Raw genomic sequence first — 26,938 nt, forward strand, 5'->3', positions numbered from 1 at the left:
ACGGAAAGTGTTATAGTTGGGTATGGAAATCTCAGAATTTTTGGTGGCCTTCCTAAGCCAGGATTCGGACACGGCAAGGACATCAGGATTGGCAGAGTGTGCTAAAGCGGTGAGTAAGGCAAACTTAGGGAGGAGGCTTCTGATGTTGACATGCATGAGGCCAAGGCTTTTTCGATCACAGAAGTCAACAAATGAGGGTGACTGGGGACATGCAGGGCCTGGGTTTACCTCCACATCACCCGAGGAACAGAGGAGTAGTAGGATGAGGGTGCGGCTAAAGGCTATCAAAACTGGTCGCCTAGAGCGTTGGGGACAAAGAATAAAAGGAGCAGATTTATGGGCGTGGTAGAATAGATTCTGGGCATAATGTGCAGACAAGGGTATGGTGGGGCGCGGGTACAGCGGAGGCAAGCCCAGGCACTGGGTGATGATAAGAGAGGTTGTATCTCTGGACATGCTGGTCTCAATGGGTGAGGTCACCGCATGTGTGGGGGGTGGGACAAAGGAGGTAACAGAGGTACGGAGAGTGGAACTACAGGGTCCATTGCAAACCAAAACAATGATAATGATAACTAGCCTGAACAACAGTATGCAAGGCATATTGATATTTGAGAGAGACATACAATAAGGCATAAAGTGATTGCAGGTCTTGATTGGGAGAGCTAGCTAAAACAACAGGTAAGATAACAGCAGCAATAACAGGGTGCTAGTCTAACACAGCAACAACAGGTAAAAATGGCGACAACTAGGCAGAGAGGGTCGGATTAACTACACACAGATCCTGAGTTAAAGCACAGAGCCGACAGATAAAACACAAATAAACAGAATGGAGTACCGTGAATTAATGGACAGTCAAGCATGCATCAGCTATGTAGCCAAGTGATCATAGTGTCCAGGGGGCAGCCGTAGATGGAGCAGGGAGGCCTCCACTAAGCTAGCACGCGGCGTTTAAAGTTAGTAGCCCGGGGGGTGGTCTGCTCAGACGGAGGGGGTCTGCTCAGACGTGGTCGTGTCGACAGAGAATCCAAGCCGGATGGCGAAAGAGAGGTTGTGAATCGTAGAATTGTGTTTGCTAACTTGTGCTAGCTTCGTGGCAGTGGCGCTAGCTGCGCTAGCTGCAAGCTAGCTGTGAGGATCAGAAGTAGTGGCTCAGGGATTACGGCAGGAATCCGGCGTTGTTGTCGAGAGACAGTCCGATGCTGGTAAATTGGTGAGTAATATCCAGGCTAATAACAGGGCTGGTGTCTGTGCAGAAGGTAAAAGCTACTAGCAGCGGCAAAAAAATTGCTAAATTAGCTTGTAGCTGATTTAGACCAGTTGTGATGGATTGGCAGGGCTCTGTTTCGGCAAAAAAAGGTCCAGTCCAATTGGCAAAAGAATATAATAATTGAATATGTAACATAAAAATGACATTTTTCAACACAATCAGAATGTACACATTATGCTGGCTTGCAAAGTGATGTGTAATTTCTATTGGAATCCAGCCAGAGTGGAGATATCCAACATTTGGAATTTTTATTCACCCGCAACCTGCATTCAGAATGACTTCCAGCGTTGACAAGACTAAGATATGAGACTACCTAAAGCATTTAAACTGGAACATCCATTTCAGTAATGGGTGTAATAAGTCCAAGTAAGAGATTGGATTAGTTTAGAAAAGTTTGTTATTTATATTTGAGTAGCATAAGACTAATTCATCAATGTAAATGCAAAAACATTCACATTGAAACAAACAATTGTAAAAAAAATCTACCTACAATTGAGCATGCTGGCAAATATGATGTTTTGCTTCAACTCTGGCTATTAACACCAACACTGGGGTTATTTTACACCAATGAGGGTTAATTTAACACTCACAAAGTTCATGTGTAACTCCGAATCAACACCAGAAATGTTACACTGAAAAATCAACACTAGGTAACACTGTCCAATTTGTTGTGTAGGATATTGTCTCACCCCCCAGAAAAGAATAACATAAAATAAAATAGTTATAAAGGTGAGTAGAGATCCTCTTGCCTGATTCACACTATAGGATATTTTATTTTCAGATTGTGCTTTCCAGCATGGTTACCTCTTGCTGGAAGATGTAGCCTCACCTTCAGTCTTCAAGTAGCCTACAGTGCATACTGCACATCGCAGGTTGGACATCAGTTGAAATGCATAACGGGCCCACAAAAAGATGTCAGGCCCTGTATGCACTGCAGTATATTGTGCAGCTCACTTTGAGATGGAAAAATTATATTCTCTGCCAAGGATGACATAACTTCACTTGATTTTTATAATGCTGCCCAACTATTTAATCTCTGTTCTCATGGTTGTCATGTAGCTATGTTTATTAGTATTTCTCACTAGCCTACAATCTGAGCCTCAGGGAGGGAAACCCATTCATGCAAAATCACCAGGAAAGAAGTCTTATGTGTCACGTAACAAGTGCAATAATGTCAGCGAAAAGGGACCACGAGAAGAAGCATAAAGAATATTATTGGAAAACAAGAGGCTGAGGACAAAAAACGATTGATAAATATGAGGGTGTAATGGTTCTATGAGCTAGGGACTATGCTAGTCACTCAATGAGTGGCGGCAGGATGAGTCGAGATATTAACATCAGAGTAATTCTGTGCCATGGGTGTGATGCGTGAGCCCCCCGCACGAAGCATCACTTCCTCAAGACACTTTACGAGGCTACAAGGTTACCGACATCTGGACGAGCATAGTCCCTAGCTCATAGAACCGTGGTTACATGAGTAACCTTTGTTCTATTTCGCTTGAGAGACTATGCTCGTCACTCAATAGGATGACAATACCAGAGTAAGTCAGTTTGCGTAGGGCACTGCCTAGAGCAACACATCACCATAAGTGTCCGATGCAGCACCAAGCACAGCTGAGCTCACACCGTGAGGGTCAACCACATTCTCCTGGTAAAAACTTGCATAGGTACTGTGCGGCTGCCAGCTGGCAGCCGCACATACTGTATGTCATTGAGGGGGACTTCCTTAAGCAGTGCCCAGGGGGTGGCAACTCCCCTGGTGGTGTGCTACAATAGAGGATGGCGCTGGGCGGCCAGCTAAGCTACATGCTTGCAGGATAGTGTCAACAATCCAATGTGACAACCGTTGGTTTGAGAGAGGCTTACCCTGTACTCCAACGTCCGCTCCACGTATGGTTTGGGGATCTCACAAGACACAGAGCACGTACATCAACATCATGAGCGGGGCATGGAGGTGGACAAGGCTGTTAGCACAAATTCCCTGTTGTCGTAACCGGGGGGCAGGACCTTTGGTAGGAAGGCAGGATTAGGCCGCAGAATAACGCTCGCCTTACCCGGGCCCAGACGATAACACTCATTACTAACAGATAAAGCATGGAGCTCGCCAACCCTCTGGTAGAGGCGATGGCCACCAGAAACAGTCTTAAGAGAGATGTTTCAAGTCTATAGCGTCTAACGGTTCGAAGGGAGGTCTAAATAGTACTCCAGAATCAGATCCAAATCCCATTTGGGAACTGAGGGGGCTCTTGAGGGGTGTAATCGATGGACTCCCTTAAGAAATATTGCCATGAGTGGATGGCTGCCAAGTGGACCATTCTGCTCTTGATCATGACATGCTGAAATGGCTGCTGCGTATACCTTAAGTGTGGATGCAGCCCTGCCAGCATCGAACAAAGATCTCAAGAACAGGAGCACAGTTTTTATGCCGCAGGATTCTGGAGCAACCCCCTGCTCCCCACACCACTGGCAGAACACGCTCTACGTTGTGTCATAGGTTGATGTGGTGCACGGGGCCCTGGCACTCTGTAAGATGTTAACTACAGAGGGTTCAAGATCTCAACCAGACCATTTTTGCTGTTCAGTGGCCAGGCCCACAGCTGTAGGAGGGAGAGTTTCGGATGCTACAATGTGCCCTCCGCCTGTGACAATAGGTCCGTTCTCCAAGGTACAGTAGTTCCCATGCTCTCCCTGCTAGGATTGACAGTATTGTGCTGAACCAGTGGCGTCTCGGCAATCTCGGGGCAATCAGAAGGTCCTGGTGACCTGCTTTCCCGATTCTGTCCAGAGTCGCTAGAATCAGCGGGATTGGAGGGGAAGGCATATAGCCTCTTCCTCGGACAGCCTCTGCCAGGGCATCTAGGGAAAGTAGTCTGGGTGTGGGGGGGGGGGGGGGGGGGGGGGTTGGATATCGAGAACCAGAGGGGGCACTGTGTGTTCCTCTCTGAGGCAGACAGATCCACCTCCGCTTCCCCAAATAATCCCTACATGCGACTCACTATTCGGGGATGTAGTCGCCACTCTCCTTCCGGAGGACCTTCCCTGGACAGCATGTCCACTACAGTGTTCAGGATCCCTGGGAGGTGTACAGCTCTTAGTGAGGCCAGATTCTTCTGTAACCACAGCAGAAGGGTATGTGCCATCTGGTGTAGGCAGATGGAACCCAGACCCCCCTGGTGGTTTATGTTTGGGAGAAAATTTTGCAGAGCTAGTTGGTGTGTTCATGTGGAGTTTGGACCAGCTAGGGCTCCACGTCCTGCTGGCTGCCCTACCCCTCAATACTGCTCCACAGCCTGTCAAGGAGGCGTCTGTTTGAACCAGTTCCTGCCGATGGACTCTGCCCAAGCGTTTTCTGCCTGGAAGGAATTTCAGGGATCGCCACCTTGCCAGTGCTCATGCGCATTCCTTAGACACAGTCAGGCGATAATACCTTTGTTCCTTGGGATGTAAACCCTGAGCATTGAACCACCTCTGCAGGTGTAGAAGGCCCACTTTGTATTCTATGCCGTTGAATGCAAGGCGCAGGAACTTCCTGTGAGCCGGGTGGATCGGTACGTGGAAGTAGGCCTCTTTTAGGTCGAGAGTGGTGAACTACTGGCTTGGGTTGATAGCCTGTAGGATGGTTGAGAGGCCTCAAGTCCAGGACGGGGCAAAAGTCAGCATCTTTCTTGGGGACTAGGAAATATACTCCATAGAACTCACTGTGCTGTCCTGATGGTCCGAGTTGTCTGATTGCATTCTTCTCCAGCAGGGAGGCAATCTCCAGTTGGAGAGCTTCTCTTTTCAAGGAGTCAGCTGTTGAGTTGACCAAACCCCTCTGAACGATGGTGGCCAGCATTGGGACTGGAGTTTGTACCCCTGTAGTACTGTATCCAGCTCCGAGGGGCACTCCACAAGCTCCTACCACTTTTCCCGATGGGCTTGGGAGAAGAGGCCGATACCGGGGCCACACCCATCAGGATGACTGAGGTGGCCCATCCTTTGTCTAGGTCATTACCAGCAAGGATGGAGATAGCATCAGGATCCTGTCTTAAGTCTTCAACAGAGCCTGTTGGGCTGAGGGAGCGGACCTGCGAAAACAGAGAGGCTGCCTGGGCCTCCAACTCATCCAGAGTAGGTCCCCTGTCCTTCTTGGACTGCTTGGTGGGAGGGCCCACCGCTGGGGAGGGTTGTTACGCTTGAGACTGCTCCCGGAGCCTCTAGCATTTGTCTCCGTCATCATAGCTAATCGTGCATCACATAGGCGTCGGCCAAGAGTAGCACAAAACATGCAAGCCAGCATTGCATTTATCGCAAAAGTATGGCATGGATAATCTTCTCCTCGTCTAGACATAATCAGAAATACAGATGTGTCTTATAGACCAGATAATAGTCTTAATACCACCCATTTAATACTATACCAGGAGTAAGTATAAAGTAGTTCTGCTCTCAGGGCAATATGTGAAGTAAGTAATAATATATTCTATGGATATCAGAATACATTCGAGAAATTCCACTCACAATGCCCACAATGTATGGATGTGAGGAGCCAAACTCAACTGACACAGTAACAGACTGTGTGAGGAGATGTCCTGAGAACAGACTGGTCAACTCTTGCGAAATTACGGAGGCGCACATGCTCGAAATGTAACAGCTGCAGCTCAAGCCAGCAAGAGAGTATGCTAGCTAGGATACGAAGCCTGGAAATTAAGGTGCGACTCAGCAATCATCAGTCCTACTTCTGGAGAGCTGTGTTTAGCTAGAGCTAGATAACACACAGAGTTTCCCCTATCCTGGGTAGGTGAGGTACCCAGCCTCAATCAGAGAAAGGAGACTTGCGTCCAGCTGAAGCTAACAAGCAACAGGTAACGCAATTAGCCAGGAGGCTAACATATGGACAGACAAGACAACTGAGCCTAGTGCCGTGAACGGGTTGGCCCAACCCGTTAACCCTACTTCGTAGCACGGTGTCGACCTGTAAGAAAAATCTTAACTGATGACAAAACACTGCAGAGCACTCCTGGGAGGATTAAGCTCTTCCCAGAATAGAGTATACTCTACACACTCAACAAAAACGAATCTACAGAGTCTTCATCCACTTCTCACTCTACTGTGTAGCCGAGGGAAGAAAAGAGGAAATAACGCTATGCGCCCAGGTATTTATAGGTGGCACGCGCATCACACCCGTGGCACGGAATTACTCTGATATTTATATCTCGCCAGGCGGAAGGATATCCCAAGTCCCTCAAGCTGAAAAGAACTTCTCTTTAGTATCCATTTGCGCGACGATATACTAGGATATACTATATTCATAATTCATGTCGTTACTTAGCTATCGATGCAAAGTCTTGTCCAGTATAGCTTCAATTTCACGAAAATACATTTCACTGCCGGTGCAACCACACATGCATAAAATGTAGCATCCGGGTCAACTTGTGTTCTCCAGCATTACAATGTACACTGAACAAAAATATAGACGCAACATGTAAAGTGTTGGTCCCATGTTTCATGAGCTGAAATAAAAAATCCTAGAAATATTCCATACACACAAAAAGCTTATTTCTCTCAAATGTTGTGCACAAATTTGATTACATCCCTGCTAGTAAGCATTTCTCCTTTGCCATCTGACAGGTGTGGCAAATCAAGAAGCTGATTAAGCAGCATGATCATTACATAAGTGCACCTTATTATGCCACAGATGTCTGAAGTTTTGAAGGAGCATGCAATTGCCATGCTAACTGCATGAATGTCCACCCGAGCTGTTGCCAGATCATTTTAGGTTAATTTCTCTAACATAAGCCTCCTCCAACATTGTTTTAGAGAATCTGGCAGTACATCCAACCGGCCTCACAACCACAGGCCACATGTATGGCATCGTGTGGGAAAGCGGTGTGCTGATGTTAACGTTGTGAACAGAGTGCCCCATGGTGGCAGTGGGGTTATGGTATGGGCAGGCATAAACTACGGACAACGAACACAATTGCATTTATCGATGGCAATTTGAATGCACAGAGATACTGTGATGAGATCTTGAGGCCCATTGTCATGCCTTTTTTAAGATATCTGTGACCAACAGATGCATATCTGTATTCCCTAGTCATGTGAAATCCATAGATTAGGGCCTAATGAATTCATTTCAATTGACTGATTTCCTTATATGAACTGTAACTCAGTAAAATGTTTGAAATTGCATGTTGCGTTTATATTTTTGTTCAGTATAGTTATAATGTTTTTGCAATGACATCTGGATCAAAATACATCTTAGGAGTCTTTTCTCCTCTGAGTCAAATAATATTATTCAACCAGGGGAAAGAAAAAAAATGTGTAGTTGAAATTACGCATCAATAATGTATTGTATAGATGTTACAAATATAGGCTAAGCACAGAGGAGACGACAACCAAGAAAATGATATTGTCCCAATAAATTATTTCTTATTATTGCGGTTTACTCCCACTGCCAAAGGGAACTAAGCATGCCACATCCATCCAGCGGCGCAATCAGATATCGTTCAGTTACTGCCTCTCTTCGCGGCGGGTAGGCCTACATCCTATGTGATATGGAGCATTGTGGCCTTAATTAAATGGGGAAATTGACGAGCTATATAATTTCTTATGACTCATTTTTGTAGAGATGACACTCCATTAGTGGTGTGCACCGCCAGCCGTCAAATATACGTTATTTTCTCCAAATAGGACAAAGGACGCGCGCGCTACAATAATGGCCACGTACAGCTGTGCTGATACTGTTTCAAATCTGCCCGTTCATTTTCGAAATCACACTGTTGGATTGATGTTAACGGTCGCCGGTGTCGTTCCTCAATTCGGAATGTAAGGACTGACCACGACTTTTGTGGACTACAGCAAAAGTAATATCACAGAAAGATTGGAATAGTCTGCTGGTGGAATCTTTCATAAGGTAAGAATACAACATTAGCCTAAGCATCCACGCATAATTCACGAGGCTGGGTGATTAGATTAATTTAGCAAACCTATTTAAATGATTTATGAACCAGATAAGTAGCTACTAATGCTGCTTATTAAACAAAACATAATTGCGTATTATTGCTAATTAAATGCTTAAGGTAAACAGTATTTCTCTTCACTTACATGTTGATGTCATGGCGAAACCAACCCTACAGCAAAAAAAAGTCATAGACTAGAAAACCAGAGACTAGAATTTATATGCAAACCTCTTGAATAAAATATAGCATAAAATGTGCCTACATGGGAGGTAATCCTTGAATGTATTTTATGAAATGTTGATATGCCTAATTTGATGAACAAGACAGAATTCGAAACGAATTAACCGTTATCAATTGACAAGGCACGAGCGCTGTAATCATCGGAGAAGTCATGGCTTACTGTACATTGCCTGCAGTCAGAGTGAATAAGCTCTATCTATGTATGATTTCATTGCAAGAACTCGGTTCAACTGTTTAAAATTAAGGGCTTGAGAACTTATGAGTTTGTGAGAAGAAGATAGAAGACAGTTGAATGGTTTTATGAATTACATGTTTTATGTATATGGAATTGGATCTCAGAAAATACAACGCTTTGGCAGCATAGAAAACATTAAATTACAATACAGAAATTACTAGAAAATGGATGCATCTGTGGTTAGGTCTACAGCCTAACTCCCCAATGCTTCTGGGATAACGTGCACATAGCAGGTAGCCTAGCTGTTAAGAGCGATGGGCCAGTAACCTAAAAGGTCACTGGTTCAAATCCCTAAGGTGGGCATTCTGCCCTTGAGCAAGGCAGTGAGCACTGAACAACAACTGCTCCCTGGGCATTTGATTAAGGCAGCCCCCCCACCTCTCTGAATCTGAGGGTTAAATACAGAAGAGGCATTTCGGTTGAAAGCATTCAGTTGTGGAACTGACTAGGTTTTCCCTTTCTTGCACCTCTTCAATGTATCAACTACAATGGTGTCTTATGAACATTATCAATCATTTATATCAGGCACATATTCATCCTCAGGCAGAGACTGTAGTACTTTGTCTCAACTTTTCTGTTTCCTATTGAATTGCGTAAAACGTTTTTGTTATGTTTTTGTTAAGTTATACCAAGAATTCGTGTCTAATGGCAGGTAATGATTTTGCATGTCTTGGCTCTGCCGTTGCGTTGCATTGTGGCCAGTTGTTTGCACCAACCTAATCATTTAAGTATTGTCTAACAGGGCCATAAGGAAAGGGACTGAGGAACTGCTTATTGCCACCACTTTTGTCTGTAGATTACCATATATTACACAACTGACAGGATATTGGAAATTGGTTGTCGGTGTGACTGAAGACCACATTTGCCTACTGAGCTAAACCTTCTGAGAGAGCCAATACACAATTCTTTAGGTCTCTGGCATGGTGTCAGAAGAAGCCCGTCTGGTGAACTGGCACCACTACTTTCACTCTTCCTTTCAATCTTGGCACCAATGTTACTGACCATGTATCGTCCGGACTGCAATAACCTGCTAAGCAAAAGCCGAGACGTTGGGTCTTTCAGCCCAAACACAAAATTACAAGTCTTCAGGTCTCCTGCAAGGTTACTCATCAAATGAAACAGGTGAATTAACTAACTCATATACCACATCCATCTATATATCATTGACAGGCCTACATCTGAGCACCAGTACAAACCCTTTCTTACACACACCTGAACATGAGCACACATTTACCACACACCTTTGAAAACAAAGACCAATATACTGAACACAAATACTATTTACAAATACACATTCAGGTACACACTTGAATACAGTTATACATGCAATCATACACCAAATTACATGTAGCCTATGCATTTGCACATTACTTGAGAATATTCCATATCATACACACCTGAACAGAAATTAGACGGTTCCTAGTCATTCAGTAGTATTAATTAAGGCAGCTTATGAGTCATACACACAAGCTTGTCACCTGCCGCCCCTCTGTTTAAAATATTTTAACTAGGGCATTGCCGACTGCGATTCTTTTTTAGACGTGTGAATTACGGGGTGCAGGTGCACTAGATAGCAAGGTTATTATAGTAAACTAAAACTGAAATTTAAGCCAAAACTAATCATGAAAAAACTATTTAGTAAACTGAAATAAAATAATGAACTTGTTTGAAAAACTAAAACTGTACTGAAACTATTATCTTCGACTCCAAAATAAACTAAAATACAATAAAAATCATTATGAATTATGTTCAGTTTTAGTTTTCTTTTCTAAACATTGGGCAAAAATCAAATGGGTTTTCATTTAGGTTTTCAAGCTTTTGGGGGGATTTTCAAGCTACTGATCTGTCTGTGAGGAAAGACGCTGGAGACGAGAAGCAAGTACAGGGAGGGAACACTTAATGAAACACGGACAGGAACAGAATACAGAGTTTTCCCCTGTCTGGACAGGTGGAAACAAAAACAACAGTGCTGACACAGGGATCTAACAGAGGAACAAACAGATATAGGAGGGGCAATCAACAAGCTAATGGAGTCCAGGTGAGTCCAGCGAGCGCTGATGTGCATAATGATGGTGACAGGTGTGCGTAATGATGTGCAGCCTGGCGCCCTCTAGCGCCAGAGAGGAAGAGCGGGAAGAGGCGTGACAGTACCCCCCCAGGGGCGCAACCCGGCATCCCACCTGGGCCAGCCTGATGGGCCGGCCGAGATGTGGGCAGTGGACAAGCCGGCTGAGGCGTAGAAGCACAGCGAGCCGGCTGAGGCGTGGGAGCCCGACGAGCCGGCGGAGGCATGGGAGCCGGACGATCCGGCAGAGGCGTGAAAGCCTGACAATCCCGCTGAGGCGTGGGAGCCTGATGAGCCGGCTGAGGCATGACGTGGGATGTGAGCATGATGAGCCAGCTGAGGCGTGGAGCCCGACGACCCGGCTGAGGCATGACGTGGGATGTGAGCATGATGAGCCAACTGGGGCGTGGAGCCCGACGACCCGGCTGAGGCATGACGTGGGATGTGAGCATGATGAGCCAACTGAGGCGTGGAGCCCGACGACCCGGCTGAGGCATGACGTGGGATGTGAGCATGATGAGCCAGCTGAGGCGTGGAGCCCGACGACCCGGGTGAGGCATGACGTGGGATGTGAGCATGATGAGCCAGCTGAGGCGTGGAGCCCGACGACCCGGCTGAGGCATGACGTGGGATGTGAGCATGATGAGCCAGCTGGGGCGTGGAGCCCGACGACCCGGGTGAGGCATGACGTGGGATGGGCGCTTGCCGAGCCAACCGAGGCAAGGAAACCTCTCGAGTCGGCAAAGGCGTGGAAGCCCGATGAGCCAGCTGAGGCACCCCCGGTTCCTACGGCAGCGGCACCCGGACCCGACGTCATCAACAAAAAACAAAACCCTCCCTGATGCTTCAAATATTGGTGTCAGCATTCTGTGAGGAAAGACGCTGGAGACGAGAAGCAAGTACAAGGAGGGAACACTTAATGAAACACGGACAGGAACAGAATACGGACAGTGGAAAACAAAAAGTCCAGGTGAAGTCCAGGTGAAGTCCAGGTGAGTCCAGCGAGCGCTGATGCGCGTAATGATGGTGACAGGTGTGCGTGACACTGTCAGGTCGAGCACCAGCGAGGAGGAGCGGGAGCAGGCATGACACTGTCAGGTAAATGCTGCCAGGAGATGGTGATGTTTCAAATAGGCCTAGCTTGTGCATCACTATCACTAGCTAATCTCAGTTAACCCGGAACTAAAGTATTGTGTAATTGGTCAGCTGCTCGATTAAGTTCTGGGTCCATACATGTTAAGAGAAGTGATCAAGAAATGCTAGAACAAGGAGTGGAACTGGAACGAGAAGCTCCACCATCTCTCTTTGCAAGTTTGGGGCCCGAATTTCCTTTCCCCTTCCGAAATTCAAAAGATGCTAACACCTGCGAAATTGTGATTTGTCAAAATAACCAGTGACAAAAAACAACAACATCGGAACTACTGCAGCTCGTCATAACTTTGTTGATATTTTTATCAACCTACTGCATACCTATTAAAATATACATTTTAGTGTGCAGGGTGTGCTATCAGCATGCTAACACTCATTAAGACAGAGCGGTAGCATCGCTAGCATTCACTGGTTGAAGTTGAAGTAACATTTGAGTGTAATGGAGTTCACTGGTGACTATGACATGAATATACAGGTAACTGCAAAAATAATGGAAACAGTTGAGTAAATGAGGGATACAAAGTGTATTGAAAGCAGGTGCTTCCACACAGGTGTGGTTCTTAAGTTAATTAAGCAATTAACATCCCATCATGCTTAGGGTGCTGGGCAGGCCATTATTTGAAAATGGGATGAAAATGCCCCCATCCACAGGGCACAAGTTGTCACTGAATGGTTTGATGAGCATTAAAACTATGTAAATCATATGCCATGGCTGTCTCAGTCACCAGATCTCAACTCAATTGAACACTTATGGGAGATTCTGGAGTGGGGCCTCAGCTGAGACAGCGTTTTCCACCACCATCAACAAAACACCAAATGATGGAATTTCTCGTGGAAGAATGGTGTCGCATCCCTCCAATAGAGTTCCAGACACTTTAGAATCTATGCCAAGGTGCATTAAAGCTGCATTTCTGGCTCATAGTGGCGCAATGCCCTATTAAGACACTTTATGCTGGTGTTTCCTTTATTTTGGCAGTTACCTGTATATCATTCATGACATTTGGATGGGAGCTATAATTACGGTTATAATACAACTAAATCTGTATGTCATTATTGCTTGAATTCAGGCGTGGCTGAACTGTTTTCAATGGGGAAAGGTTGGTGTGTACCCCGCTTCTGTGATTTTCGTTGAAAGCTCTGCTTCCGGTGAGTGGACCTATTACTGCTAGAATATAAAACGAAGATAAAAACACACAAATATAATAAAGTTGGCGGAGATGACACTTTAAGACAGATGGAAGGTCAAAAAATTCGACCTTGAGAATATCGTGGGGAATCATTGTACATGGATGAGGTCTGCCAAGTTTTTCAAATGTCAAAGGAGGGTTCTCACAGAAAAAGTGTGAATACCATTGCCAACCTAGCCGCTGGCCTTACCACACGCTACTGGCAAATACTTGACTCCATGATGGTAGTATATGGGTCATTCTACAGAAGTAGTGCAAATTGGGGGTTGTAAAAAAAAATAATTTGTATCCTATTTTTTCTAACTTTAAGCACACATGTTGTCCAACATGTTTCAGGTAGACATACAGTCAAATGTTTGGAGCACTAGGCTACCTGCCGCAAAGGGTGGCTACTTTGAAGAATCTCAAATATAAAATATATTTTGATTTGTAATAACACTTTTTTGGTTACTACATGATTCCATATGTGTTATTTCATAGCTGTGATGTCTTCAATATTATTCTACAATGTAGAAAATAGTAAAAAATTAAGAAAACCCCTTGAATGAGTAGGTGTGTCCAAACGTTTGACTGGTACTGTATGTTTTTAGAAATGTTTACTAATTAATATACAATGAAAATATGAAATGTCTTGAGTCAATAAGTATTCAACTCCTTTCTTATGGCAAATCTAAATAAGTTTTGCTCAATAAATTGCAGTTACTCCACAATACTAACCTAATTGACAGAGTAAAAAGACGGAAGCCTGCACAGAATAAAAATATTCCAAAACATGCATCCTGTTTGCAACAAGGCACTCAAGTAATCCTGCCAAAAATGTGGCAAAGCAATGTCTGAATGTTCCTGAGTGGCCGAGTTATAGTTTTGACTTAAATCTGCTTGAAAATCTATGGCAAGACTTGAAAATGGTTGTCTAGCAATGATCAACAACCAATTTGACAGCGCATGAAGAATTTTGAAATTAATGATGGGTAAATATTGTACAATTCAGGTGTGCCAAGCTCTTAAGAAACTTACCCCAAAAGACTCACTGCTGTGATCACTGCCAAAGGTGATTCTAACATGTATTGACTCAGGGGTGTGAATTGTTATGTAAATTAGATATTTCTGTATTTAATTTTCAATACATTTGCAACAATGTCAAAAACATGTTTTGACTTAGTCATTATGGGGTATTGTGTGTAGATGGGTGACCATTTAAACAAATATTTAATCAATTTTTAATTCAGGTTGTAACTCAACACAATGTGGATTAAGTCAAGGGGTATGAATACTTTCTGAAAGCACTGTAAATGAAGGACTAGATGGATATAACTCGTTTTAGTATAGACAATGCCATTCCACCATCAGCTAGGTGAGGATTTCTATGAGTTGGTAAGTGATAAGCCAATTATCAAATAAAATAAAATAAAAGGTTATTTGTCACATGCTTCGTAAACCACAGGTGCAGACTAACAGTGAAATGCTTACTTACAGGTCCTTTTCCAACAATGCAGAGTTAAAGATAAAAAATAGAAATAGTGACACGAGGAATAAATATCCAGTGAAAAACGAATAACAATAATGAGTAAAAATAAGATGGCTATATACAGGGAGTATGAGTAGGGGTATGAGGTAATTGAGGTAGCTATGTACATATTGGTAGGGGTTAAGTGACTAGGCACTTAACTAGGATAGATAATAGACAGAAGCAACAGCGAATGTGGTGAGTGTAAAAGTGTGTGTGTGAGTTTGTGCATATGTTATGTGTGTGTGTGTCACGTTCCTGACCTATTTCTGTTAGTTTGTTGTATGTGTTAGTTGGTCAGGACGTGAGTTTGGGTGGGCATTCTATGTTTTCTGTTTCTATGTTGGTTTAGGGTTGCCTGGTATGGCTCTCAATTAGAGGCAGGTGTTTGGCGTTTCCTCTAATTGAGAGTCATATTTAGGTAGGTTGTTTCACAGTGTTCGTTGTGGGTTTGTCTCCTGTGTCAGTGTTTGTCGCACCATACGGGACTGTTCGGTTTGTTTGTAAGTTCGGTCTTTTGTGTAGTCATTTTCCTGTTCGTGAGTTCTGCGTTTTATGTAAGTTCGCATGTCCAGGTTTGTCTACTCCGTTTTGTTGTTTTGTTAGTTTATAGTCAAGTTCGTGTTTTCGTCTTTTCTGTAAATAAATATGTCATCACAACCCGCTGCGCCTTGGTTCAATCACTACTCCTCCTCTTCATATGAAGAGAGAGAGGAACGCCGTTACAGTGTGTGGGCGTATGTAGTGTTTGTGTGTGTACAGTGCATTCCAAAATATTCAGACTCCTTGACTTTTTCCACATTTTGTTACGTTACAACCTTATTCAGAAATCTACACACAATACCCCATAAAGCGAAAACAGGTTTTTAGAAAAGTTTGCAAATGTATAAAATCAGAACAGAACAGAAATACCTTATTTACATAAGTATTCAGACCCTGAGCACACAGCCAAGACAACGCAGGAGTGGCTTTGGGACAAGTCTCTGAATGTCCTTGAGTGGCCCAGCCAGAGCATGGTCTTGAACACGATCGAACATCTCTGGAGAGATCTGGAAATAGCTGTGCTGCTATGCTCCCATCCAACCTGACATAGCTTGAGAGGATCTGCAGAGAAGAAGGGGAGAAACTCCCCAAATACAGGTGTGCCGAGCTTGTAGCGTCATACCCAAGAAGGCTGTAATCGCTGCCAAAGGTGCTTCAACAAAGTATAGATTTGCAAACATTTCTAAAAAGCAGTTTTTGCTTTGTCTTTATGGGGCATTGTGTTTAGGTTTATGAGGGTAAAAAACGATTTAATCAATTTTAGAATAAGGTTGTACCATAACAAAATGTGGAAAAAGTCAAGGGGTCTGAATACTTTTCAAATGCACTGTATGTGTGTGTTGGGGTGTCAGTGTAAGTCTGTGTGAGTGTGTGAGTAGAGTCCAGTGTGTGTGCATACTAGAGTCAGTGCAAGAGAGTTAGTGCAAAAATGGGTCAATGCAGGTAGTCCCGATAGCCATTTATGATTAGCTATTTAGCAGAGAGAACAGTCTATGACTTAGGTGGCTGGAGTCTTCTTCAAATTGGGTTGCTTATAGTTTGTAAACCAAAAACTAAGGTTATATCCAGGTTCCAAGACCAATATTTATACCAGGACATTGTTTCCAAGATCCAGACCTAGCAAGTTGAGAGCATGACAAGTTAAAGACCAACTGTATAGTACATTATAGTAGAGTACATTATAGTAGAGTACAGTAAAGTACAGTAGAGTAGGTTACATTATAGGGGTGTGAACTTTTAAACGTTAAAATGTTTGCGCAAAATTGGGAAGTTAACATAAAAAATAAATCCTTAACCTATTTTTTATTTACATTTTTTATCACAAAATTAAAATCCCAGTGCAGTTATTACAAAACTACCACTAACAGGTCCCGATCATCATAATAAAGGGAAAAATGTAAATTAAACAAATGCCTAACGCAGCAATGCTGTAAAGTTGGGAGATATGCATCTTTCAAATTATTTACCACAGATATGAAGTGCCCTGCACTTTATCACCATTAAGTTGGAGAAGTGGCAGAGAAAGGCAAGCGACAGCAGAGAACAGCCTGCTCTGCCCTGAGTCAGTATATCGAGTCTGCTGCTGCGCTGTGCTTTTAGCTGACCCAATGTTACAACGATTGGTACTTTGTAAACATGCTGAAGTACGGACTGACTACTGGGAACTTCATCAGCAAGCTGTCAAACTATTGCAAATGAGTGACAAGCTACACACTGTTTATCAGTGCAGTGCCTAACATCCTTACACTCTTAGAGAAAAGGTGCTATCCCAATAGGACAACCCTTTTTTGGTTGCAGGGAAACACTTTTGGGTTCCATGCAGAACCTTTTCTACAGAGTGTTCTACATGGAACCCCAAAGGGTTCTACCTGGAGCCAAAAAGGGTTCTACCTGCAACCAAAAAAGGGTTGTCCTATTGGGATAGCACCTTTTCTCTAAGAGTGTAAGGATGTTAGGGGACAGATGAAGAACCCTTTTGGGTGTAGCTATTGTAGCTTGCTAAAGTTCCATCCCTGTGTACAGGTTAGCGTTTTTTGTCATGAATCTTGTTCTGGAGGCAGCTCTGCAGAGTGGTCACTAGCTGGCACAGCCACAAAATCATAAAACCTAATTCTAACCTTAACCCTGACCTTAACCATAATGCTTAGCCTCCTAACCTTAAATTAAGTCCAAAAAGCAATATTTATAGCACATTTTTACTTTGCAGCTCGCCTATCTAAGGGAAAGTCACTCAGTTCTGCTTCCAGGACAAGACTCATGACAATAAACGTCAACCTGGCCCTGTGTTTGTCAGTGAAGCTAGCTAGCAGGCAGGCTACAACAAGCTAAATCAGCTGCGGAAATCACTGGTGGCCGATACACTTGCACATATTTTGTGCATGAGTAGAGAGAAGTCATTTTGTCATTTTGTTTTCTCACTGTCTATCAGAGTGTGCGTCTGTGTCTGTCCCCAGTGCCCGTGTTTCATAGCGAGTGACCTGTACAACAGGTCACGGGAGCCAATGCTCACAAATAGTTGTATAATTTTGTAATATTGATACGTGGCAGTTGGAATGTTGAGTGACCAAAACCACTATTAAACAGTGATCACAATAGAAAGCGGCCCCTTGATACAGGACTTAGGGGCCAAGTTTTCGGTTTGAGATTCAGCCTATGACTGAATCATTGCCCCATAGCGGTTATACACAATAGGACCATATTCTGCATTGTGAATTCACAAGGGATTTTTACGGAAAACTGATAAAAAATGTCTGTTTAAACATGAAGAAATGTTTTCCATTTGTCACATCCCTACTACAGTAGAGTACAGTAGAGTACAGTACAGTAGAGTGGGGTACAGTACAGTACAGTAGTGCACAGTACAGTGGTCCTCCGTAGTTCGAGATGCCCGTGCTGTCACAGATGCCATAATGGCACAGATTCAAAGATGAGACCTCTTTACACTCACTGGTTAGTTTATGATGTAGACCCATCTAGTACCGGGTCGGACCCCCCTTTGCCACCAGAATGGCCTGAATTCTTCTGGGCATTCTACAAGTTGTCGGAAACGTTCCACAGGGATGTTGGTCCATGCCTAGGCGATGGCATCACGCCGTTGCTGCAGATTGGATAGCGGTACATTCATGCCGCGAACAGCCCGTTCCATCTCATACCAAAGATGTTCTATTGGGTTGAGGTCTGGGGACTGAGCAGGCCACTCAAGTAAACTGAACTCGCTGTCATGTTCCAGGCAATGTTTTTTCCATTCCTCAACTTCCCAGTGTTGGTGATCGCGTGCCAACTGCAGCCGCTTTTTCTTGTTTTTAGCTGATAGGAGTGGAACCATCATGTGTGGTCGTCTGCTGCAATAGCCCATCCGTGACAAAGACCGACGAGTTGTACACTCTGAGATGCCGTTCTACACACTACTGTTGTACTGCACCGTCATTTGTCTGTTTGTGGCCCGTCTGTTAGCTTCCACGATTCTTGCCATTCTCGTTCGACCTCTCTCATCAACAAGCTGTTTTCTCCCACAGGACTGCTGCTGACTGGATGGTTTTAGTTTGTCGCAACATTCTCTGTAAACCCTAGACATTGTCGTGCATGAAAAGCCCAGCAGGGCAGCCGTTTCTGAGATTTGGATTCGGCGCCCTGGCACCGACGATCATCCAACGCTCAAAGTCGCTTAGGTCACTCGTTTTGCCCATTCTAACGTGCAATCGAACAGTAACTGAATGCCTCGATGCCTGTCTGCCTGCTTTATATAACAAGTCACGGCCATGTGACTCACTGTCTGTAGTAGCGATCCATTTTCGGGTGGTGTACCTAATAAACTGGCCGGGGAGTGTATATCTTTGGTGTCAATTGTTTTGATTGTGACAATTTTGGTGTTGACTTATTTTGGACTTCAAAGAATCCCCATAGGTAAAATATGGTTGGCTTTCTTTCATTTGGACAGATGGACATCCCAGTAAACATATTTTAGTCCCAAAACCGTACTTTACATATTTCTTGATATATTAGATGTTCGGCAGTGACACTTAAAAATACATGAAGATTTACCAACATGCTCACAAATTTTCTCCAAAATGTTTGCAGACAGACTACTCACCATGTGGCCATGCTGGAGAGGGATGCAATCCCATCACCTGGTGATATTTGTAGGAGTGTTGCTTAAGGAACATTCATTCTACTGTCTTTTAATGTGGGTGTTCGGCGTTGATTTCAAAAGGTGGGACAGGATAAAACAATTCCTAATTAGATCAGTATATTTCAGTGTAATAACTGAACAACTCAAGATGTTTGATTGAAATAATAGTGTTAAAAAAATGCTTTATTTTCAAACAGCCACCTCTCAAAGAAATAAGTTTATAAACAATGACTTTGTACTATATTAATTTAACAATGAATATGTGTTTGTTATTGCCTTGGATTGAATTAGAACATATCATGATGTTAATAAATGTTTTTTTTTACAGCACCTTGCACTTTCACCCTATGCATTCTTTTGAGCATGGATTCAATTAAGTATATTATTTTTGCATCTCGACCTCCTTGGTTTATTCCTTTTCATGGTTTTGAGTCCGAATACCTTTTGAACTCCCCCAAAATATTTGTCATAATTCGCTCTTTTATGATTGCTTAATCAATAGAGACTACACCAACGCACAGGACATACTTTTGCTCTGTGCAAAGTTGAGGATTTGATCATTCATTCACTGTCAGCGTGTCTTCAGCATGACCTCCAGTCCCTAATGACTCAATCAAGTACTTTATCAACCTGGAATGAAGTGTTGCCGATCACTCTGCATCAGAGATATCATATTGGGATAATTGTTTGTCACAAGTTGATTATTCGTCATTCACTGAAGATGAGTCAGATAGATTGCATCTTGGCTTCTGAAGGACTAGTTCATCCCACTTGGTGAGAGTGCTGTGTCTTCACATCTGCTGCCTGCCTTCCTGCCTCCCTGCCTGTAGTGGATGACTCAGCGGGCCACGCCAGCTGTAATTCCTAAACTGTCTCTGACTCCCCCATCCTGGAGACAGGCTTTGTACTCCATGACACTACACTATTCTGCACTATTCCAAAAGGGGAAGATCAGTTAATACCTCGGAATAGTAAGCCCCACTCTGCTTCCATTCAGGCCCAGTCGCTCACATGGACAATGGGAGTGTCAGATATCTTCCAGTAACAGATAATGCTGATGATGGTACGCTGAAGTGGGCTGTTTGTATGCATGGGAGGATGACGCTGTAGTCAGCCATTTGATAGCACTCCAAGAACACTCTGAGGCCTTGTACTTGAAACAGAAAATGTCACCTCTAAAGATGTCATGATTGCACTATGTATGTACATGGTCTGAGAGACCCTATGACCTAACCTGTGTCATTAATAAATTGGAGACCTGTGTCTCTTAAACAACACAGTAAAAACAGGCGAAAGGTAATCTGATCCTAGATCATTCAGGGCAACTTCTGACTAAGCTCTACTATATCTGGCTCTACTTATCAGCTGTTCGCCATTCACTTATAGGAGGCATAGTGTTGCCTTCATGATAATGTCATAAGCATGTCATAATACTCCATAGCGTGTGAATTATGTCAGTAAGCTGCCGTTAGTTTATAAGACATGTTCGCCAGCGTTCGTGACATTATTCGGACTCATATTTATATTGTATTTACATTTCAGCAATAGATGTTATTAACTTCCTAATGGGACCTCCATTATGGCAGTTCACACACGTCACATAGAATTGCTTGGAAACACAAATGTCAGTTCAACTAAAATAAATTGAATAGTTCTACTCTTTATTGTATTGTTCTGGGTTTTGCGTTTCCCTTTCAGGTTTTCACTCGATGTTACCACAAAATGGGAATACAGGCTTGGAACCACTCCCTGACTAGACAAGTGACTTCTCTTTTTGAGTGTGGCATTGTGCTATTTTAGCTCACTTCCCGAGCGGTAGGTGAAAAGCTCTCTTTGAATGACCAGAGCCTTTCAGTGACTTAATGAGTCTCTCCTGGGCCCAAAGCAAAGTGCTTGTTGGGTTTTAGGGTCGCGAGGCTTCACGGCTACAAGTGTGTGCAGGCGGCGCTTCCGGTGTAGACGCCGGCCTGCTGCGGCACGGAGCGTTCGTCTTTTCCGACAGCTCTGGAGAGACAGGCGCTCTCGGCCTAGGCCGATGCATCGTGCTGATTGGCGGCAAGGCACTGGGGGCATGCGCAGCTCTCCCACCCCAACTCACAAACCAATGGGGAGATGTAGGTCAGCTTCACATTCAAACACACACACCTCTGTTCTGTCTCTCCAAACACACTGACCTGTCTATCTGTCTGTATCCTTTTGTGTGATATACTGTCTCCATCAATCTACTTTATATTCTGTCTATTTCTTTCTCTCTCTCACTCTCATTAACTCACACACTTATTCACTTACTCTCTATATATATATATATACAGTACCAGTCAAAAGTTTGAACACACCTACTCATTCAAGGGTTTTTCTTTATTTTTACTATTTTCTACATTGTAGTATAATAGTGACGACATCAAAACTATAAAATAACACATTTGGAATCATGTAGTAACCAAAGAAGTATTAAACGAATAAAAATCTATTTTCAATTTTAGATTCTTCATAGTAGCCACCCTTTGACTTGATGACAGCTGTGGTAGCCATGCTGGTTAAGTGTGCCTTGAATTCTAAATAAAGCACAGACAGTGTCACCAGCAAAGCACCCCCACAACATCACACCTCCTCCTCCATGCTTCACGGTGGGAACCACACATGCCAAGATCATCTGTTTACCTACTCTCACAAAGACACAGTGGTTGGAACCAAAAATCTCAAGTTTGGACTCATCAGACCAAAGGACAGATTTCCACCGGTCTAATGTCCATTGCTCGTGTTTCTTGGCCCAAGCAAGCCTCTTCTTCTTATTGGTGTCCTTTAGTAGTGGTTTCTTTGCAGCAATTTGACCATGAAGGCCTGATTCACGCAGTCTCCTCTGAACAGTTGATGTTGAGATGTGTCTGTTACTTGAAATCTGTGAAGCATTTATTTGGGCTGCAATCTGAGGTGCAGTTAACTCTAATGAACTTATCCTCTGTAGCAGAGGTAACTCTGGGTCTTCCTTTCCTTTGGCATTTCTCATGAAAGCCAGTTTCATCATAGCGCTTGATGGTTTTTGCGACTGCACTTGAAGAAACTTTCAAAGTTCTTGCAATTTCCTGGATTGACTGACCTTCATGTCTTAAAGTAATGATGGACTGTCATTTCTCTTTGCTTATTTGAGCTGTTCTTTTTATAATATGGACTTGGTTGTTTACCAAATAGGGCTATCTTCTGTATACCACCCCTACCTTGTCACAACACAACTGATTGGCTCAAACGCATTAAGAAGGAAAGAAATTTCACAAATTTACTTTTAACAAGGCACACCTGTAATTGAAATGCATTCCAGGTGACTACCTCATGAAGCTGGTTGAGAGAATGCCAAGAGTGTGCAAAGCTGTCATCAAGGCAAAAGGTGGCTACTTCGAAGAATCTAAAATCTAAAATATATTTTGATTTGTTTAACACTTCTTTAGTTACTACATGATTCCATATGTGTTATTGCATAGTTTTGATGTCTTCACTATTATTCTACAATGTAGAAAATAGTAAAAATATAGAAAACCTTGAATGAGTAGGTTTATCCAAACTTTTGACTGGTACTGTATATCTACAGTATCTATCTATCTCTATCTGTGATGATGTGATGCATGCTGTAGCCCCCCCCCTCCCCCCCTCCCCCCCGTGTCTCACTAAGCTTCACTGACAGATTTGCAAAGCACTAAATTACTCATCCAAAGAGTAGGAGGACGTGGGACTAAATCTTGGCTCCTTATGCAACACTTTGTTTGAGACCTTCATTGAAATTATTTTGATAGGCTACTAGGCTTCCACATTGCCACAGACAACGCTGGCATTGTATTTATTTGTTTAATGAAGTGAACAACATGTTAGACAGTATGTTCATATTACAGATACAGCATCATTTGATACATCATTTGGCATCACTCTGTATCTGGTTCTTATGTCGGTGCACATCCTGCAATTTATTTAATCTATACTCAGTGATATTATGGCTCGCCAGCATTTTCCTTGGGACATAGCCATATGTAAACTGTATATTTATGTAATGAGTTGTTGATTAAGCAGGTCCACTGACTGGAAATGTTGATGAAGCCAGACTGATATCAGATGATTTGTGGACTTTGGCTTTGGGGGATGTTTGGCTTGCAGACTTGGGCTGGCGCCTTGCTGCTTTGGCAATGTCGCCAGCACACAAAGGTCTAGAGAAAAACTGAAACATGGACAAAGAGGAGACTTTTAAATAGCACTTTGACAGTCCATCAGAGTTGGACATTTTACCTTAAGCTCCCGAATGGCTCAGACAGACACCTCAAAGTGGGAGCACAGATTCAGCTGCAGAACAGCGCCCCTGGAAGATTGTAGGGCTTAAGTGACTCGCTCAAATGCAGGAGAGGCTATCTGTGATCTACCTTGCGGTGGCCAGTTCATCTCCCCTATTGTCCAGCACGGGATTCAAACTGGAAACCTCCTGGCTTCTGGTTCTAACCTCTGAACTTCCTACTGCCCGAGATCAGAGGAGATGTGAAGGAGGAAGCACCCCACTACAACTGAAGCCACATAAGGAGAACTTAGCCAATACCCCATGTGTCTGTCCACTCCCTTCCACATCTCTGAAAGAGCCTGTCAAAAACAGACCAGGCTAAAAAGACTGTAGACAAACAATATGTGTAACTTTGACGAATGACTTACAAACTATCCTGAACAAAAATATAAACGCAACATGTAAAGTGTTGGTCCCATGTTTCATGAGCTGAAATAAAAGATCCCAGAAATTTTCGATAATCACAAAAAGCTTATTTCTCAAAATGTTGGTGCACAAATTTGTTTACATCCCTGTTAGTGAGCATTTCTCCTTTGCCAAGATAATCCATCCACCTGACAGGTGTGTCATATCAAGATGCTGATTAAACAGCGTGATTATTACGCAGGTGCACCTTGTGCTGGGGACAATAAATTGCCACTTTAAAATGTGTAGTTTTGTCACACAACACAATGCCACAGTATGTCCAACCGGCCTCACAACCGCAGACCACATGTAAGCACGCCAGCCCAGGACCTCCACATCCGACTTCTTCACCTGCGGTATCATCTGAGACTAGCCATCCGGACAGCTGATGAATCTGAGGAGTATGTCTGTCTGTAATAAAGCCCTTTTGTGAGGAAAAAATCATTCTGATTGGCTGGGCCAGCTCCCCAGTGGGTTGGCCTGGCTCCCAAGTGGGTGGTCATATGCCCTCCCAGGCCCAGCCATGGCTGAGCCCCTGCGCAGTCATGTGAAATCCATAGATTAGTGCCTAATGTATTTATTTCAATTGACTGATTTCCTTATATGAACTGTAACTCAGTAAAATCTGTGACATTTTTGCATGTTGAGTTTAGATTTTTGTTCAGTGTAATATTGCTCAAATGCTGCACCCACAATAATTTAAAATCAAGATTTCGTTAGAATTATGCTCTAAGTGCCTCTCATGGGTACGTTTGGGTGGCATCTGTGACCTGGGCATTCGGATAAGGCTAGGTTTACATCATTATGAATGTCTGAGCCTTCTGCTTATAAAAGGACTCCAATGGCTCCAGCCTGTCTGTCGACTCAATTTATTAGGTGGCACCACTTGCCCCTTTTTGCTTATGCTATTGGTCATCATCATTCTCTACAGGAAAACACAAGAATCTCTGTGAAAGCTTTTAGCTGGCTTTCTCCATGACCTGATTCACACAATAGGGCTGATATTTCCAGCACGGTTCCAGTAACTATTGTGGATGTGTAACAAGGCCAGCCCAGTACAGCTCGGCTTGGCTCGACTGGGTTGGCCCTATAATGGGATTCAGGCTGCTCTGTGGCTGAATCTGTGCTGCTCTCAGCCTATTGTTTGTGTGGTGTGTCGGGGGTTGGGTATACGCTGACAGCAAAAAGACATGCCCAGAGTTGTAGGGATAGTTCGCAATTTTTTCATCATCATCTTTCTAATGGATAGCAACAGTATCTTGAGCAGTATTGCAATAATCTTCCACTTATTTTGCAGGTTAATGTTAATTGGGATGAGTTTTGTCCTGGAGGCAGAACTGAGCAATTCCCGCTAGATGGGACAATTGCAAATTCAAAATTGGCTATATTGTAAAAATGAATGAAAGCAAAAAATTGCTTTTCGATTTTAATTTAAGGTTAGGGTTAGGCACAAGGGTTAGCAGTGTGGTTAAGGTTAAAGTTAGGGTTAGGGTTAGGTTTCAAATCAGATTTTATGACTTTATGGCAGTGCCTGTGCTAGCTAGTGACCACTCTGCAGAGCTGCGTCCAGTACAAGATTAATGACGAAAAACGCTAACCTGCATTTATTTCCTGTACCTGGGGCTTCTCCCAATTAGTAACCTCATGCTGTGCTAGCAGTACACTACCATATCGGCTGTCATCGGTAGGGCTGGGAATTGCCAAGGACCTCAATATACGATATTATAACAATACTTAGGTGCCGATACGATATGTGTTGCGATTCTATATATATCACGATTTATTTACAATTCTATAAGTATTGTGATTCTATGTTCCTAACATATTGCTCACTATATGTCTGCTGCAGAGGGACAAGAGAGAGCCATGAGAAAACAATTTTTGATCAGACATATAGTGCTGAAAACATATTGGCTCACAAAAATATTGAGGCCAAGCTATAAAAGGAGAAATACCAGAGTTTTGGACTAGGTACAAACGACTAGCGCTAGCTAACGTTAACTACCTACAAGAAGAAGAAAAAAAGAGAAAAAAAGAATATACTTTATATACTATATTTTTATTTATTTTGAGAATCGATCCTTAGAATAAATATAATCTCGTCAAAATAATTTTGTGATACTCTACTGTATCGATTTTTCCCACCATCACTAGTCATCAGTATAATGACAAGGTTCTGACATTGACTTGCCTGCCTGCAGTGGTGTGCTGTCTCATAACCAGCAGTGGTCCAATAAGTGCTTGCTAAATGGGAATTCAGTCAAATATCAACCAAATATTTATGTTAATCTTATGTTAGTCTTTACCCAGTAGTTTCCCTTAGTGTAGAATGTAGTTGGTTGATTGATTGAGTGATTGATTGATTGATTTAGATGATTAAAAACACAGTACTCTGTAACATAACGTACACTATATATTCAAAAGTATGTGGACACACCTTCAAATGAGTGGATTCGGCTTTTTCAGCCCAACCCGTTGCTGACAGGTGTATAAAATCGAGCACACAGCCATGCAATCTCCATAGATAAACATTGGCAGTAGAATGCCCTTACTGAAGAGCTCAGTGATTTTTAACGTGGCACAGTCATAAGATGCCACCTTTCCAACAAGTCAGTTCGTTCTGCTAGAGCTGCCCCAACTGTAAGTGCTGTTATTGTGAAGTGGAAACGTCTAGGAGCAACAACGGCTCAGCCACAAAGTGGTAGGTGACACAAGCTCACAGAACGAGACTGCTGAGTGCTGAAGCGCTTAAAAATCATCTGTCCTTGGTTGCTACACTCACTACCGAGTTCCAAACTGCTTCTAGAAACAAAGTCAGCACAAGAACTGTTCGTTGGGAGCTTCATGAAATGAGTTTCCATGGCCAAGCAGCCGCACACAAGCCTAAGATCACCATGCGCAATGCCAAGCGTCGTCTGGAGTGGTGTGAAGCTCACCGCCATTGGACTCTGGAGCAATGGA

At 43.3% G+C, this 26,938-nt stretch overlaps 1 protein-coding gene across 3 annotated transcripts in view; it reads left to right on the top strand.

The window, feature by feature from the left end:
* The first annotated feature begins 7,728 nt into the window (after positions 1–7,728).
* The window catches only part of gpr153 (G protein-coupled receptor 153), a 60,890-nt gene continuing 41,680 nt past the window's right edge, over positions 7,729–26,938 (top strand). For 2 of the 3 annotated variants that reach the window (XM_071371556.1, XM_071371557.1), the window contains exon 1: positions 7,730–8,159. The gene's annotated coding sequence lies outside the window, so the exon portion shown is untranslated. Of the gene's footprint in view, positions 8,160–26,938 lie in introns of all 3 variants that reach the window. The other variant, XM_071371555.1, reaches the window with a different exon arrangement.

Source organism: Salvelinus alpinus, chromosome 28, assembly GCF_045679555.1.
Source record: "Salvelinus alpinus chromosome 28, SLU_Salpinus.1, whole genome shotgun sequence".
Lineage (NCBI taxonomy): Eukaryota > Metazoa > Chordata > Actinopteri > Salmoniformes > Salmonidae > Salvelinus > Salvelinus alpinus.